This window comes from Geotrypetes seraphini, chromosome 1 (genome assembly GCF_902459505.1).
Source record: "Geotrypetes seraphini chromosome 1, aGeoSer1.1, whole genome shotgun sequence".
Classification (NCBI taxonomy): Eukaryota; Metazoa; Chordata; class Amphibia; order Gymnophiona; family Dermophiidae; genus Geotrypetes; species Geotrypetes seraphini.
In genome coordinates this window covers 298646877-298660211 of record NC_047084.1, presented here as the reverse complement: position 1 = coordinate 298660211, position 13335 = coordinate 298646877, and the positions used below count along the sequence as shown (strand labels likewise).

The 13335-nt window shown below is 41.7% G+C and overlaps 1 long non-coding RNA gene across 1 annotated transcript in view; it reads left to right on the top strand.

The window, feature by feature from the left end:
- The window catches only part of LOC117364725, a 29301-nt gene extending 18695 nt beyond the window's left edge, over positions 1–10606 (top strand). Inside the window, exon 3 of the long non-coding RNA XR_004540305.1 lies at positions 10162–10606. This is a non-coding gene — a long non-coding RNA (uncharacterized LOC117364725). The remainder of the gene's footprint in view (positions 1–10161) is intronic.
- Positions 10607–13335: the final 2729 nt, after the last annotated feature.

Genomic DNA, 13335 nt, shown 5'->3' with positions numbered 1-13335 from the left:
CAAGTGGTTCAAAATGCTGCCACTAGATAGTTAAATTAGAAATGCTCAGAACCCTTAGGTAAAGGGTAGAGGACCCGCAAACGGGGACATGCCCCAAAATGCGAACCCCCTTGGTCTATCACAGCCCTTCACCCGATAGTAGGGAATCTTTTTTAAATTTTGATTTTTTTAAATTTGAATTTCTTTAGTGAATTTTAAAGTGCTAAGTGCTCCATAAGTGCTTGTTTCAAAAAAAAAAAAAAAACTTTCAAAAGACTTTAAATCTCTGTTCCAATCTTGGTGAAACTAAGGTGGTATGCTCTGATGGTAATGACGGGTTCTGACGTGTTTCACCCTCACGGGCTTCTTGCTGTGTAGGTGCCTCGGTTTAGAAGCCTACCGTGTTGGGCACCTACCATCTAATTATTTTTTTTTAATTGATTTTTTTTTTTTTTTTTAATCAGTTTTTAATGGCACTTTCAATGAACAGTGCCAATTAAGCCAATTCAAAATTTAAGCTAGGTGCTGCCGATTTAGGCCCCCTTATACAAAGCTGCGGAACCGAGTGCTGCGTGGCAAATGCTTCAATGTCCATTCAGTTCCTAAGGGCGTTGGAACATTTACCGTGCTGGCCCACACTGCAGCTTCAGTAAAAGAGGGGGTTAGGCACCTAACTTCAGGCGCTGTTTATAGAATCAGGGTCTTAGTGTTTAACGCGTGCTAATTTCTTTAAAGTGCATTAAGGCGTATTAAACCCTAACATTGCTTGATCATTTCCACCCATAATGTAATTATAAAAAGCTTTCCTTGCTATTAGAGACATTGAGGATTATCCCCGGACTATGTATTTTTTTGAACAGACATAAACATATCATCAATTTATACAACCCAGACACAGACATCACTGTCCTGCTGAGTGATAGAAATTGCAGTTTCTTGGCATTTAATTTTAATCTGTGAGTGACATCCATCTCCAAAATGCTTGCAGTTCACTGAGGGTCCAGTCTACTGAGACCTTCGTAGGTAGAAACAACTGAATATTATCAGTATAAATATAATACATCCCAATTTTTAAAACATGAACCAAAAGATTGGAAGAACACATTACAAAGAATAGGTGAAAGGGGAGAACCTTCTGGCATATCACACGCTGGCATCCTGGGCAAGCCATTTAGCTAATAAGCCTTCTAATTCTCAAGCTTTTCAAGCTTGACAATAGCAATGAATGATCATCTAAATCAAATTCCAATGCATGATTGACTTGTACCAAAAACCTGACCTTTCCCTATCCAGCAATAACTGCAACTTATCCACATGTACATAAAGGACAGATTCTGTACTAAATTCTCTTCTGAATTCAGATTGCTCTAGATCAGTGTTTTTCAACCTTTTTACACCTTTGGACCGGCAGAAATAAAATAATTATTTTGTGGACCGGGATTGGTCCGTGGACCGGCGGTTGAAGAATACTGGGCTAAGTTGTGGGCCAGACCCCGCCCATCTCTACCCAATCTCCACCCCAGATCCCGCCCCCATAACAGTACTAATTGTACCTTGCACGTCCTGTGCCTCATCGTTGCAACGTCAGAGAGAAGGCTTCCGGTTCAGGCGCAGGATGCCCATAGGATCCACTGCCCGTGGCTTTGTGCACTGAATCAGTTAGGAAGAGGGAGCTGGCTCGAAGATAACGCCGCATCGATTGCACCCTGGACCGGCGGTTGAAGAACACTATTTTGGGCCTGATGCATGTGCTGGCCCTGTGGACTGGCAGGAAATTTCTGTGGACCGGCACTGGTCCATGGACCGATGGTTGAAGAACACTGCTCTAGATCCTGCAAATCAAGAACCTCTAAGTGATCTTGCTGTTGGACAGAAACCACTGATTTCTAACAACTTTGCTAACCAAAGCTACAGTATATTGGACACTGGTCTATAACTGGAGCACTTCATTACATTTAGGGATTTACTTCAAAACTACCCCCACACTAGCAGATTTTAATAAATAAATAAAAATAGTTTTCTATCCCATTTCCCCAAAAAGCTCATAACGGGTTACAGGTTAAATATAGATAATATACAGTTAACAGGTTACGATTTGCACTGGATTTGCCATAATTTCAGTACAAGTTTACGATACAAGTTTTATCCTAACTTGACACATACTAGAGATCTAATACTACTATACATAATGTACAGTTTACAGGTTACAATTTGCCAGAGGTTGTGGTAAAAGTGAATAGCGTAGCTGGTTTTAAGAAAGGTTTGGACAAATTCCTAGTGAAAAAGTCCATAATCTGTTATTAAGACATGGGGAAGCCTCTGCTTGCCCCGGATCGGTAGCATGGAATGTTGCTACTCTTTGGGTTTTGACCAGGTTTTGACCTGGATTGGCCACCGTGAGAACACGCTACTGGGTTTGATGGACCATTGGTCTGACCCAGGGCAGGATTAATTCTTCGAGGGCCCCTAGGCACCCAAGTACACTGGGACCCCCTGGCCCTGTCCTGCCCCACCCATGCCCCGCCCCTACCCCGCCCATGTCCCGCCCTCATTTATCTGTTTTCTTATATACTTCTTTATTTCCACTTGTATTTCTTTTTTTTTTTTTATTCAGAACAAAGATTAGCATACCAGTGTACAGTTTTTCTTCTATGCAACCCCCAAACATCTCTGAACAAATCCCCCTTCCTTCCCTTCCCACCTACTTACCCAGGACTTTAACTCTGAACCCTTTCCATGCATATATAAAAGTGTTCAAATATTTGTAAAGCAGTAATACTATCCAAAATATAAGTCTATATTAATAACCAAGTTTACAACGCCTCTCTGCCTCACTCTACATCAACCAACTGTAACCCATATGTATAAACAACCAAATCCGTAACTCCTCTAGTACGTTCCACTCCATGTATGTTAACTTGCAACGAAACAACAAGGCAAGCAATCCACCAAAGAATCCATCATGAAACAAAAGAAGATTGGCAGAAAATAAGGAGATTCAAATCAGGTTAATTCAAGGTGCTCCCAAGAACCATGCCTGATGCTTTTCGCCAAACAAGGCTAGTCAACGCTAACAAAAAAACATGTCTTTCATACAAACAGAACACAGAAAACACCTTTGCCTAGTATGGAATATGTAATCACAAACTAACCTCTCCCCCTTTTACAAGTATGGTTTTTAGCCACGGCCAGCGCTAAAAAATGCTCTACAGTTTTGTAAAAGGGGGGATAAAATAGAAATATGTAGCCAAAGGTTAAATAAAACCACCAAGAAGCTGGACTTTGCATACAATGCAACACCACAGAAACAGCGATGTATGTCCCCTACAGTAAAAAAATAAATAAATAGAAATTTTTTTTCTACCTTTGTCTTCTCTGGTTTCTGCTCTCCTCATCTTTTTGTCACTCTCTTCCTTTCATCTTCTGTCCTTCTGTGCCTCTTCCAGAAATTGTCTCCCTCTCCCTTCCATCTCTTCTTCCCCCCCCATTGGTGTGGCATCCATCATCTTCCCTTCCCTCCTCTAATGGTCTGGCATCTCTCTCCTTTCCTCTCCTTCCCTCACACACACCCCCGTGATTGGGCATTTCACTCTCTCCTCCCCCTTCCTCCCACTTCCATCAGCCTCTTCCCCCTTTCTTTCCCTCCAACCCAATTCCATCCAGGATCCTTCTGCCTTATGTCTCTCTCCCCTTTCTTTCCCTTCAACCCAATCCCATCCAGTATCCTTCCCCTTATATCTCTTCCCCTCCCCTGCACACCAATTCCATCATCCCCTTTTTCTCCTTCCACCACACTTCCATACCACTCTGCCCCCTTTTTCTTCCTCCACCACCCTTCCATACCATCCTTGTCACAACCCTTCCATACCACCTTGCCCCCTTTCTCTTCCTGCACCACCCTTCCATTCCATCCTTCTCACAACCCTTCCATGCCACCCTGCCCTCTTTCTCTCCGTCCACCACCCTTCCATGCTCCTTTCTTTCTCCCCTCCAAACATTGCAGCTGCCAGCTCTGCCCGCTGAGCTCCTTTGCCCGAAAGCAGCATTAGAACAGCTGACGGCAATGGGTTACCCCCCATGGCAACGGCCCCCCTGCAGCAATGGTAACGGGCCCCCCCACAGCAACAGCAACGGTCCCCCCCCACAGAAATGGCAACGGGCCCCCCCCCCGGAGCAACAGCAACACGGCCAAATCTGTAACAGGAAGATCCTATGATGACTGCTTCTGCCGGTCCATCCCCTCCAACGTCACTTCTTCCTGTAACAGATCCGGCCATGTTGCCATTGCTGCGGGGGGGAGGGGGGGCATTGCTGATGCCGTGGGGGGGCCCATTGCCATTGATGCCGGGAGAGGGCCATTGCCACGGGGGGGTGGGGGGGGGGGGGGGCGGGCACCGTGAGAATGGGTAACTGGGCTTGATGGACCATTGGTCTGATCCAGTAAGGTTATTCATAAGTTCTTATATTCTTAACGTAGATGCAAGCACCACCAGCGTCCCAACAAGGGAGAAGGCTCCCTGGAGACTAGAGGCAGAGGTAGAGTGCTCTTGGGAGCGCTGGGGCCTTCAGAGTTAAGGGATAACCACCAGGAGGCTGCCAAAGGGGCAAACCCAACAGCCAGGAAGGCCTGCACCTAACTACCCCTAAGAGCTTCCTTGGATTGAGAACTTGGGGACTGGGCGAGAGTGGATTTGAAAGGGAAGGAGGGATCTAGATACACAGCCTTGCCCACTTAACGACTAAGCCAAGCTTGGAAGGAGCCTACAGCCACAGTGTCGGCAGTTAGAACTGAAAGGGGCTCAAAGGTTTTGGAAAAGCTGGATTTGAACTGAGAGTTAAAGATTCAAGAGACTATAAAGAAAGGGTTTGAATATCTGAATTGTTGAATTATCTGCACTAGCATTGGTTTAAGTGTGGAAGTAGTGGAATTGTACAAAACTATTCCTGACAATTTATTTATTGATTAGGCCTATGTACATAGTTCAAATAAATCTGTTTAATTTATTAGCCAACCTTGTTCATAGAAGTTTTTAAAAAAATCTTTCTTGGGGGAAGAAGAGGATGAACCCACCCGCTAACACTTTTTTCCCCCAGGTGGAAGCACCGAGCGCTGAGTGAGGGACTGATGGAGACTACCTTCGGGGGACTCCATCCAGGTTGGATCCCAGACCCAGAGCCACCCTGAAGGGGGCATTACACAAATAAGAAATAATACAGCTGGAATTATTGCTTAAACTTGGCTGGAATCTTACCAGCTGCTGTCACTTGCAATCTAATAGAGTTTGTCTTTTCAGTTGTGATATTCTTACACTTATCTATACCAGCTCTCATTTTGTGCTATCTTTCTGGCTTGGATCCTGGCTCTAGTTTGATAAACATCAACTTCGAATTCCCTTTTCTAATTAATAATAGGCATGGTTATCAGCAAAGTAATTAAGAAAGGCAGTTGGCCATATTCTATTTATATCGTACCAACGAGCAGCAATAGGTTTGAAGATATGGCCCTTTTACTTGCACCAGAGGTATGATATCGCTCTGTTTTCTAACATAGAGACTTCAGTCAGTGGAGAATTATTAGGGAATTAGTTGTGAAAGGTGTGCCAAGTTATGTACTGAAAAGTAATAAAAAAAAAAAATGCACCTTTGTAAAAAAGTAATAGAATATTTAGTCATAACATACCTCTAGTCCCTCATCTAATAAAAGTCTGTTTATTTTCATATTAATATTAATTGCATGGGAGGACATTTCTACAAAGTTATTGTCCTAGTAGGATGGATTTAGAGTTCTATGGCAACAAGGAATGTTTAATAATGTTATAAGCCTTCCACTGGAAGCGTCAACTTAAAATAAACCCAAATCATTTGTTAGTACTGTCACATTTGTTAGTACTTAATCACAATGAAGACTACTTAAGATTTCCATACAGGAAACATAATGAACTTTGTGTCAGGCAATGAAAATGTGGGATTATCAGTGTTAGCATTTTAGACAACTCTTTTAGGGTCAATAATGTATATTCTTTGCATTTGGTAAAAAAACCAGATTGCTCTGGGTTATCTGCAAGCAGTATTTTGCAGTGCTTAGATAAGCTGTAAAACCACCCTTTCTTCTAAGGATTGTAAACCATATAGTCCTAGAAGGGGCCTTAAGCGCCTGGGCCAATCAGAGCTTTAGAGGCTCCTCCCCAGTGAATCACAGGCTGCATCGGAAAGGGGCAGGCCTGCCATTTTGTAAGAGGCAGGTAGGCATCCCTCCAGCTGGACTTCATCAGTAAGGTAGGGAGGGGTGGGGGGTGAGGGGTCATCAGGGGCATGGGGAGAGTTGTTGGGTGACAGCGGGAGGGAGTGGGGTAGTGTCAGGGGAATATGTGATGTGGCAGGAGGGATTGGGCATCTCTCCCGTTACCGGGGGTGGGTGTCAGGAGGTTGTGCGACGGTGGCAGAAGGGAGTGGGGATCCCTTCTACTGCCAGGGTGGGGTATGTGTCAGGGGGTTGTGCAACACGGTGGGAGGGAGTGGGTATCCCTCCCACTGCCAGGGGTGGATATCCGGAGGTTGTGCGAGTGCGGTGAGAGAGAGTGGGCATCTCTCCTGCTGATCTTTAATTTGGTTTTTTGGTTTTTTAATATGCAAGTGTATTCTGCGCATATGCTGATCGCTACCACCAGCGACTTATCTCAAGTAAATTTTCTCAGTGATCAGTTACAGATGCGAAAGCTGGACACTATGGAAACAAGACAGAAAGAAGGATGACTCATTTGAACTTTGGTGCTAGAGAAGGATTTTATCGTATATCACCACTAAATCAAACCAATTCTTACTTTACAAAGCAACTCGTTCAAATCCAGTAGTACTTTTCGGCTCATACAATTCGCAGCAGTTTAAAATGGATAGAAACAATTTATAGTTCAACACTTTCAGAAGCGGCACTCCAAAGTACACAATGTACTTAGAACTTATAGAGTTTTTTTTCACCGCTATGCTTCCTCATCAGCTCATCTATTATTTGTATTTTTATATTTTGTGCATATATATATATATATATATATAATATTATAAAGTTTTAAAGATTTATCTGAACAATTGCAATGTGGCATAAAGCCTAATGTGTCAGAATGTACTGCTGCCAACATGCATGCTTTGCATGCAAATCACTGCTTCAGGGCGCGGTATTCTAAAAGTAAGAAGAAAGTAATTACTGAAACTATAACTAATACCTTAGTGTAATGTTTAACAAATAAGTATTTAAACTTACTTTAGTGTCACTAGATTTTACATGGCAAAGAGAGGTGCTTACTTCAGAAAAGCCGTCTGAAGCGAGACACCGTCCACTTCACGTCATAAAGGATGCGAAGAGCACTGATTGGCTACACAAAAATGGATCAATTAACTTTTTTACACTGTAATTCATGAATTCTATGTCAGGAACATCCAGCTCTTCTACATCAGCACGGCCTCTTCTTCCCAATTGCTGGAAAACTTTGATGCCTCATTAAGTATTCTATTGATGTATCTCTCATTCTCATGGATGCTTTTCAGCCTTGCTATCTCCTCTCTCAGCTCCTTCACTTCCTGCATGAGGGATTCAAGCTGAAATTTTTTTTCACATGGAACCACCCCCGCTGCTTTGGTAACATTTTCTGTCTGCACAGAGACAGAAGCTGTAATCTGGGCAACAGGTTTGGCAACACAATGTTTCCCAGCCATACTATGGTTGCAGAAGTGCTTGCAACTGATGAAAGAAAAAAAGAGTAGCAGAAAAAGATCCTACCAAGCAATGTCCTCTTCCTGATTGGCTGAAGAGCCTATAAATCAAAAGATCAGCCTTGGGTTGGGTGGAAGCTGGGGGAGGGTGGGAATGAATCAAACATGAAACAGAGAATTTTCTCAGCTGCAACCTAGAATACTAACCTGGACTAAAACACTTTTTTAAATTTTAAACCCTAACAGAGCCTCTAAAGGCTGCACTATTATCTAAACTGACTTTGCTGAAAAAGCAGAGTACTGAGCTAAAAAGTTAAAAAGAAAGACAATGATATAACTTATTGAAGCCATTTACCTTTTTCCAAGTTTGAATACCAACAGGTAGGAAGAGGAGGTGTACTTGTCCTAGGTGATGAGGGATGCCTGACCATATATGGACAAGCAAAAGAAAAAAAAGTTGACTGATGAGCGCTTGGAATTCAGTTCCTGTTATAAAAGAACATAGCGACATACACAGAAAAGAAAGACAAATGTGACAAGACTATGTACTGAAGAGATGGAGCCTATGGCCTTATATACCTTATATATCTATATCACCAGTATCCTGTTATCCCCAATATTTATTTTTTGCCTAAAATCCATGTCTATAGTCAATCCTCCCGGTTGTCCTATTGTTTCTTGCAGTAATTCCCTTGTTGAACCTCTATCTCAGTTTGTTGATTTTTTTCTTCAACCGTTTGTCTTTAAAATTTCTTCTTACGTACGGGATTCCATGGACTTTATTTCTCAGATTGCGCAGTTGCATTTTCCTTTGGATATTAGGGATTCTGTCTTATTAGTCACCATGGACATCTCGTCTTTATATACGAGTATCCCTCAATCTGAGGCTATGCGCACCATTAGTATGGTGCTGTCTGAATCTGATCTGGTGGGTAATCGTTTAGATCTTATTTTGTCCATGGCTGAGTTTGTTATCAATAAGAATTATTTTAGGTTCAAACAACAGTTTTATGTTCAGAATAAGGGCGTCGCTATGGGGGGCCACAGTGGCCCCCTTGATTGCATGCCTATTTATGGCAAATTTTGAGGAATTTTTTGTTTACTCTTCTGAATTTTTCTCCCAGGTATGTTATTGGAAACGGTACATTGACAATATATTTTTCATATGGGGGGGATCCCATTCTGATTTGGACAGATTTTTGACATATTTGAACCACTGTGATCAGAACATCCAGTTCACGATGACGTATCATTCTAATTCCATTAATTTCTTTGATATTCAGTTACATTATGACAAGGGACAATTCAATACTTCTATATTTCGTAAATCTACTGATACCAACATAGTATTGCACTACCGTAGTTATCATCCCAAGCTTTTACGTGATAGCATACCTACTGGTCAGATGCTTAGGCTAAAACGCCTATGCTCTTCTAGCAATGATTTCAAAACTCAGAGCCAAATTATGTCATATAGATTCAGCCAACAGGGTTATCCCACTCATGTGATTAAACGCATGGTGAAGCGCGCTTCTCATGCTGACCGGCAGTGGCTTCTTTATCCTAAATCATCTCATGAGGTTTCAGATTGTAGGATCACGTATGTGTTACCATTTTCCCCTCTGTCTACTCATATACAGAATATCATCAGTCGTCATTGGCAACTATTGAGTTACCATCAGGTATTCACCAACAGACCTAGATTTGCCTTTAAATGTGGTAAAAATTTAAGGGAACGTTTAAAGCATCGTGATTCCACTCCGGTTTTTGCTAGTGGTGAGCGTGGTCACACTGCTTGTGGTCAATGCCGGTATTGTCAGTATTCTTTGAGCACTGATAAAGTTTTCATTCCCAATGTTAACATTTGGTTTTCTCTTCAATCCAGTACAAATTGCAATTCCACCCATGTTGTCTACGGGATCTTTTGCCCATGTCAGAAAATTTATATTGGCCAAACAAAAAGAGCCATTAAAATCCGTATTGCTGAACATCTTTGTTACATTAGAACCCTTAAGAATGAGGCTCCGTTGGTAGAGCACTGGGTTCAATTCAATCATTCTTTATCTGATTTGCGTTTTTGTGTTCTCAAACAGCTTGTTGTCAACTCTGGGGGGGATATCTCTCGCTTACTTATGTATCAGGAGCAACGGATGGTTTTTACATGGCAAACTGTCATCCCCAACGGTCTCAATAAAGAGACTGAGTGGCTGACTTCCCATTGAGTATATGGTTGTCAGTTGTCTTTCTCTTTGGATTCATTAAAGTTATTTTTGTTTTGGCTTCAGCTGCTACTTATTGCCTTGTCTTTTTTCAGTCTGTTGGGTGTGGCAGCTGTGTACTCAGCGTTGCTCTTTGCATTTGGTTTTGGCTCCCTGCCTGGTATGATTGCCATTAGTCAGTTTATATTTTGTGTTTTGTGATATGCTTTTGTTTTTGTTCATGTCAGTGTAGTGTACACTTGTTTTTGTTTTATTTTAGTTGCTTTCTTCCTCTTGACAAAGATTTCATCGAAACACGGCCTGTGTTGAGGAAGTGTGAGGAGATGTTAGAAGATTGGTTGACTTTATGGCATTTCACCTCTGCTTGTGAAGACTTTGAAAATGCTCTCTGTCCTCTTGGTTTGAGACTTTTTTGACTATCTAACTTATTATACCGTTTACTGACAGCACGTTTGCATTTGCACCTGCACTTTGTGATATGGAGGTTGGATTTGAACTCTAATCTGTTTGGGATGTTGGTTTTTTTATTTTTTTCCTTTCTGGATGGCCCACAATCATCTTGCTTGCTTCATTCCTCGTGGACACTGTTCCAGGAAGACTTCAAACTCTCAAGCTAAGTGATTTATGAACTTTTGAACACAGCTATATTTAAATATCATTGTATGATTTTTTTTGTGTGGCCTTTTCCAGCCTGGTTTGATAGTGCCTGTTATATGTTGTTATATCTTGTCTGGTTTGTTTGTAGTGTTTGTATGGTATTCTGTGTATGCTATTCTATGAAAATTTTGTGATATTTTTGCAATATTTTAAATTAATAAATATGTACAATATTTCTAATTTTGCAATTTGAGTACATTGCTCTGATATTATAGTATTTTTCTGTGGTATATACTCTTTAGGGATTTATTTTTCTTATCTTTGAGATTTACTTTTGAATCCTGTTGTTTATTGGTTGTAGCTCTCTGTTTTATTCCTTACATACCATATGGCCATAAAATAAGTGCAGCAGAGAGAGAAAGTATAACCCTTACCCTGAAAACAGTGTGGAGGAGTAACTTTATCAGAGAAGTGCCTTTAGAAGAGAGAGAAAGCCTTGGAGTCTGGATGAGGAGAGAAAGCTGAAAAACAGACCTGAGAGCCTACAGAAAGCTGAGTGACAGCAGAGCCTGGGAGACCAGTGAAGAGCTGCAACACAAAGATAATCCTGACGAGCTGAGGAAAAGCTGTGGATGAGACAGATCTCAGAGCCAGTCTCTGTAGGGCAGCCATAGCCAGTGCTGCAACAGACAGTGATCTACCCTGACAGCAAAGCTGAAGCGGGGCCTTCCAGCAAAGTTTAAGCAGCCATCCCTGAAAGTCAAGGAGCAATAGCAGCTGTGTGATCTGTGTGGAGACCCTGTGAGCTCCCGATATCTCCTGCTCATGAAGAACAAAATTAATTGAAACCTTAATATGAGAGGAAACACAAGTTCTTTTTTTATTTCTGTTGTAATAATTTTTATTAGTTTTATATAAACAACTTATACAAAGTGCAACATTTCTCTTATCAAATTCAATAAACAACACTTTCATACTATATCAAATTTATGAAACATCTTTAACCCCCCCACCCACCCTATCCCTGTCTTGGATGTGTATGAAGAGTATTAAATAGGGCCCCTTTTACTAAGGTGCGCTAGTGTTTTTAGCGCGCAAACCATGTGCTAAACAAAAAATATTAACGCAAGCTCTATGGAGGTGTTAGCGTCTAGTGCACGTGGCATTGTAACATAGAAACATAGAAAATGACGGCAGAAAAGGGCCATAGCCCATTAAGTCTGCCCACCCAACCCACCTTAGTAAAAGGAGCCCATAATATATTTAAAACAAAATAATAATATGAATCCATCTTAAATTTTAATGATGCCTAATAAAGGAATCCAATGGGGTCCAGATCTCCTTAAATAATCGGGATTCACCTTTTTACTCTGCCAACATTCTTTCATATCTATAATATAGACACAGTGTCTCCCACCAGAATGGGAAATTTAGACGATCCCAATTCTTCCAGTTTCTTGTAATTAATTGTAACCCAACTCCAGTCAATACAAGAAGGAGCCTATCCTTATGAGAAAGTTATGAGGGAAACCACTGCTTGCCCTATATTAGTAGCATGGAATATTGCTACACCTTGGGTTTTGGCCAGGTACTAGTGACCTGGATTGGCCACCAGGAGAACGGGTTACTGAGCTTGATGGACCATTGGTCTGACCCAGTAAGGCTATTCTTATGTTCTTATGATCATCAAATGGATTCGGGTATCAGTGAGATACCAACTAAAACAGTCCCATATGATAATGTAATAGGAGCTCCAAGAATTGAAATAATTTTTCTCCATATAGATTTCCAAAATGCCTGAATCAGCGGGCAATGAAATAATACATTACATTACATTAGTGATTTCTATTCCGCCGTTACCTTACGGTTCAAGGCGGATTACATAAGAATTGTTATGATGCTATGAAATACATTTGGTGGATTACATGAGACTTGTCATGATACTAATACATGCCTAATGAGTGATTTGAATTTTTTTTGATTTGCTATGTAGGTGGAGGGGCATAATCGAAAGGAACGTCTAAGTCCGTTTACGTCCATCTCGCAAGTCATCCAAAGTAAAAAAACAGCTTAAGATACATTTTCGAAAGATATGCCCAACTTTTTTTTCGTTTAGAAAATCGTCTAATTTTACGTCCTGCCAATCTGATCGTCCAAGCCGCTAAATCGTCCATCTTTATACCACATTTCCGTCCAAGTCCAAGTCCAAAATGCCTAGAACAAGCCCTGTTGGATGTGGAAGGGGTCTGCAAAGTGATGGACTGCACACCCAGACATGTCACCTAAATAATGGGGTACCTTACAGGTCACTGCTGTGAACTTCACAAAAAGGGTGTCATGTCTTCTACTCCCTACAGCTTCCTTATATGTTAAGGTGAGCCCCCCAAACCACCTCCAGAATCCCCTAGACCCACTTATCTACCACCCCAATAGCCCTTATGGCTGCAGGAGCCACTTATATGCCAGTACAAAAGGGTTTTGGGGGTGTATAGGGCAGTGCACATATTTAAGTATCAATTCAGTGATTACAGGGGCTTATGGGCATGGGTCCTCCTCTCTATGGGTCCTTCACCCACCCCCAAGACGACTTAAGCTGCCTCTGTGCTGGACGACTAGGTTTTCCTATGCCAGGCGGCCAGGTGATGATGGTCCGGAGGCTGAATTTTAAAGTTGTGATTAAAATTTTTATGGGGGTGGGGAGAGTCGGTGATCACTGGGGTATTGTATGGGGGTCTGTTTTATGTGTTTTCAGTACTTATCTGGTGACTTTAGGTGGGTTTTTGTCACAATGTCCAAGTTCCGTCTAGGCTCTGTTGTAAAACTTTCGGTTATACAT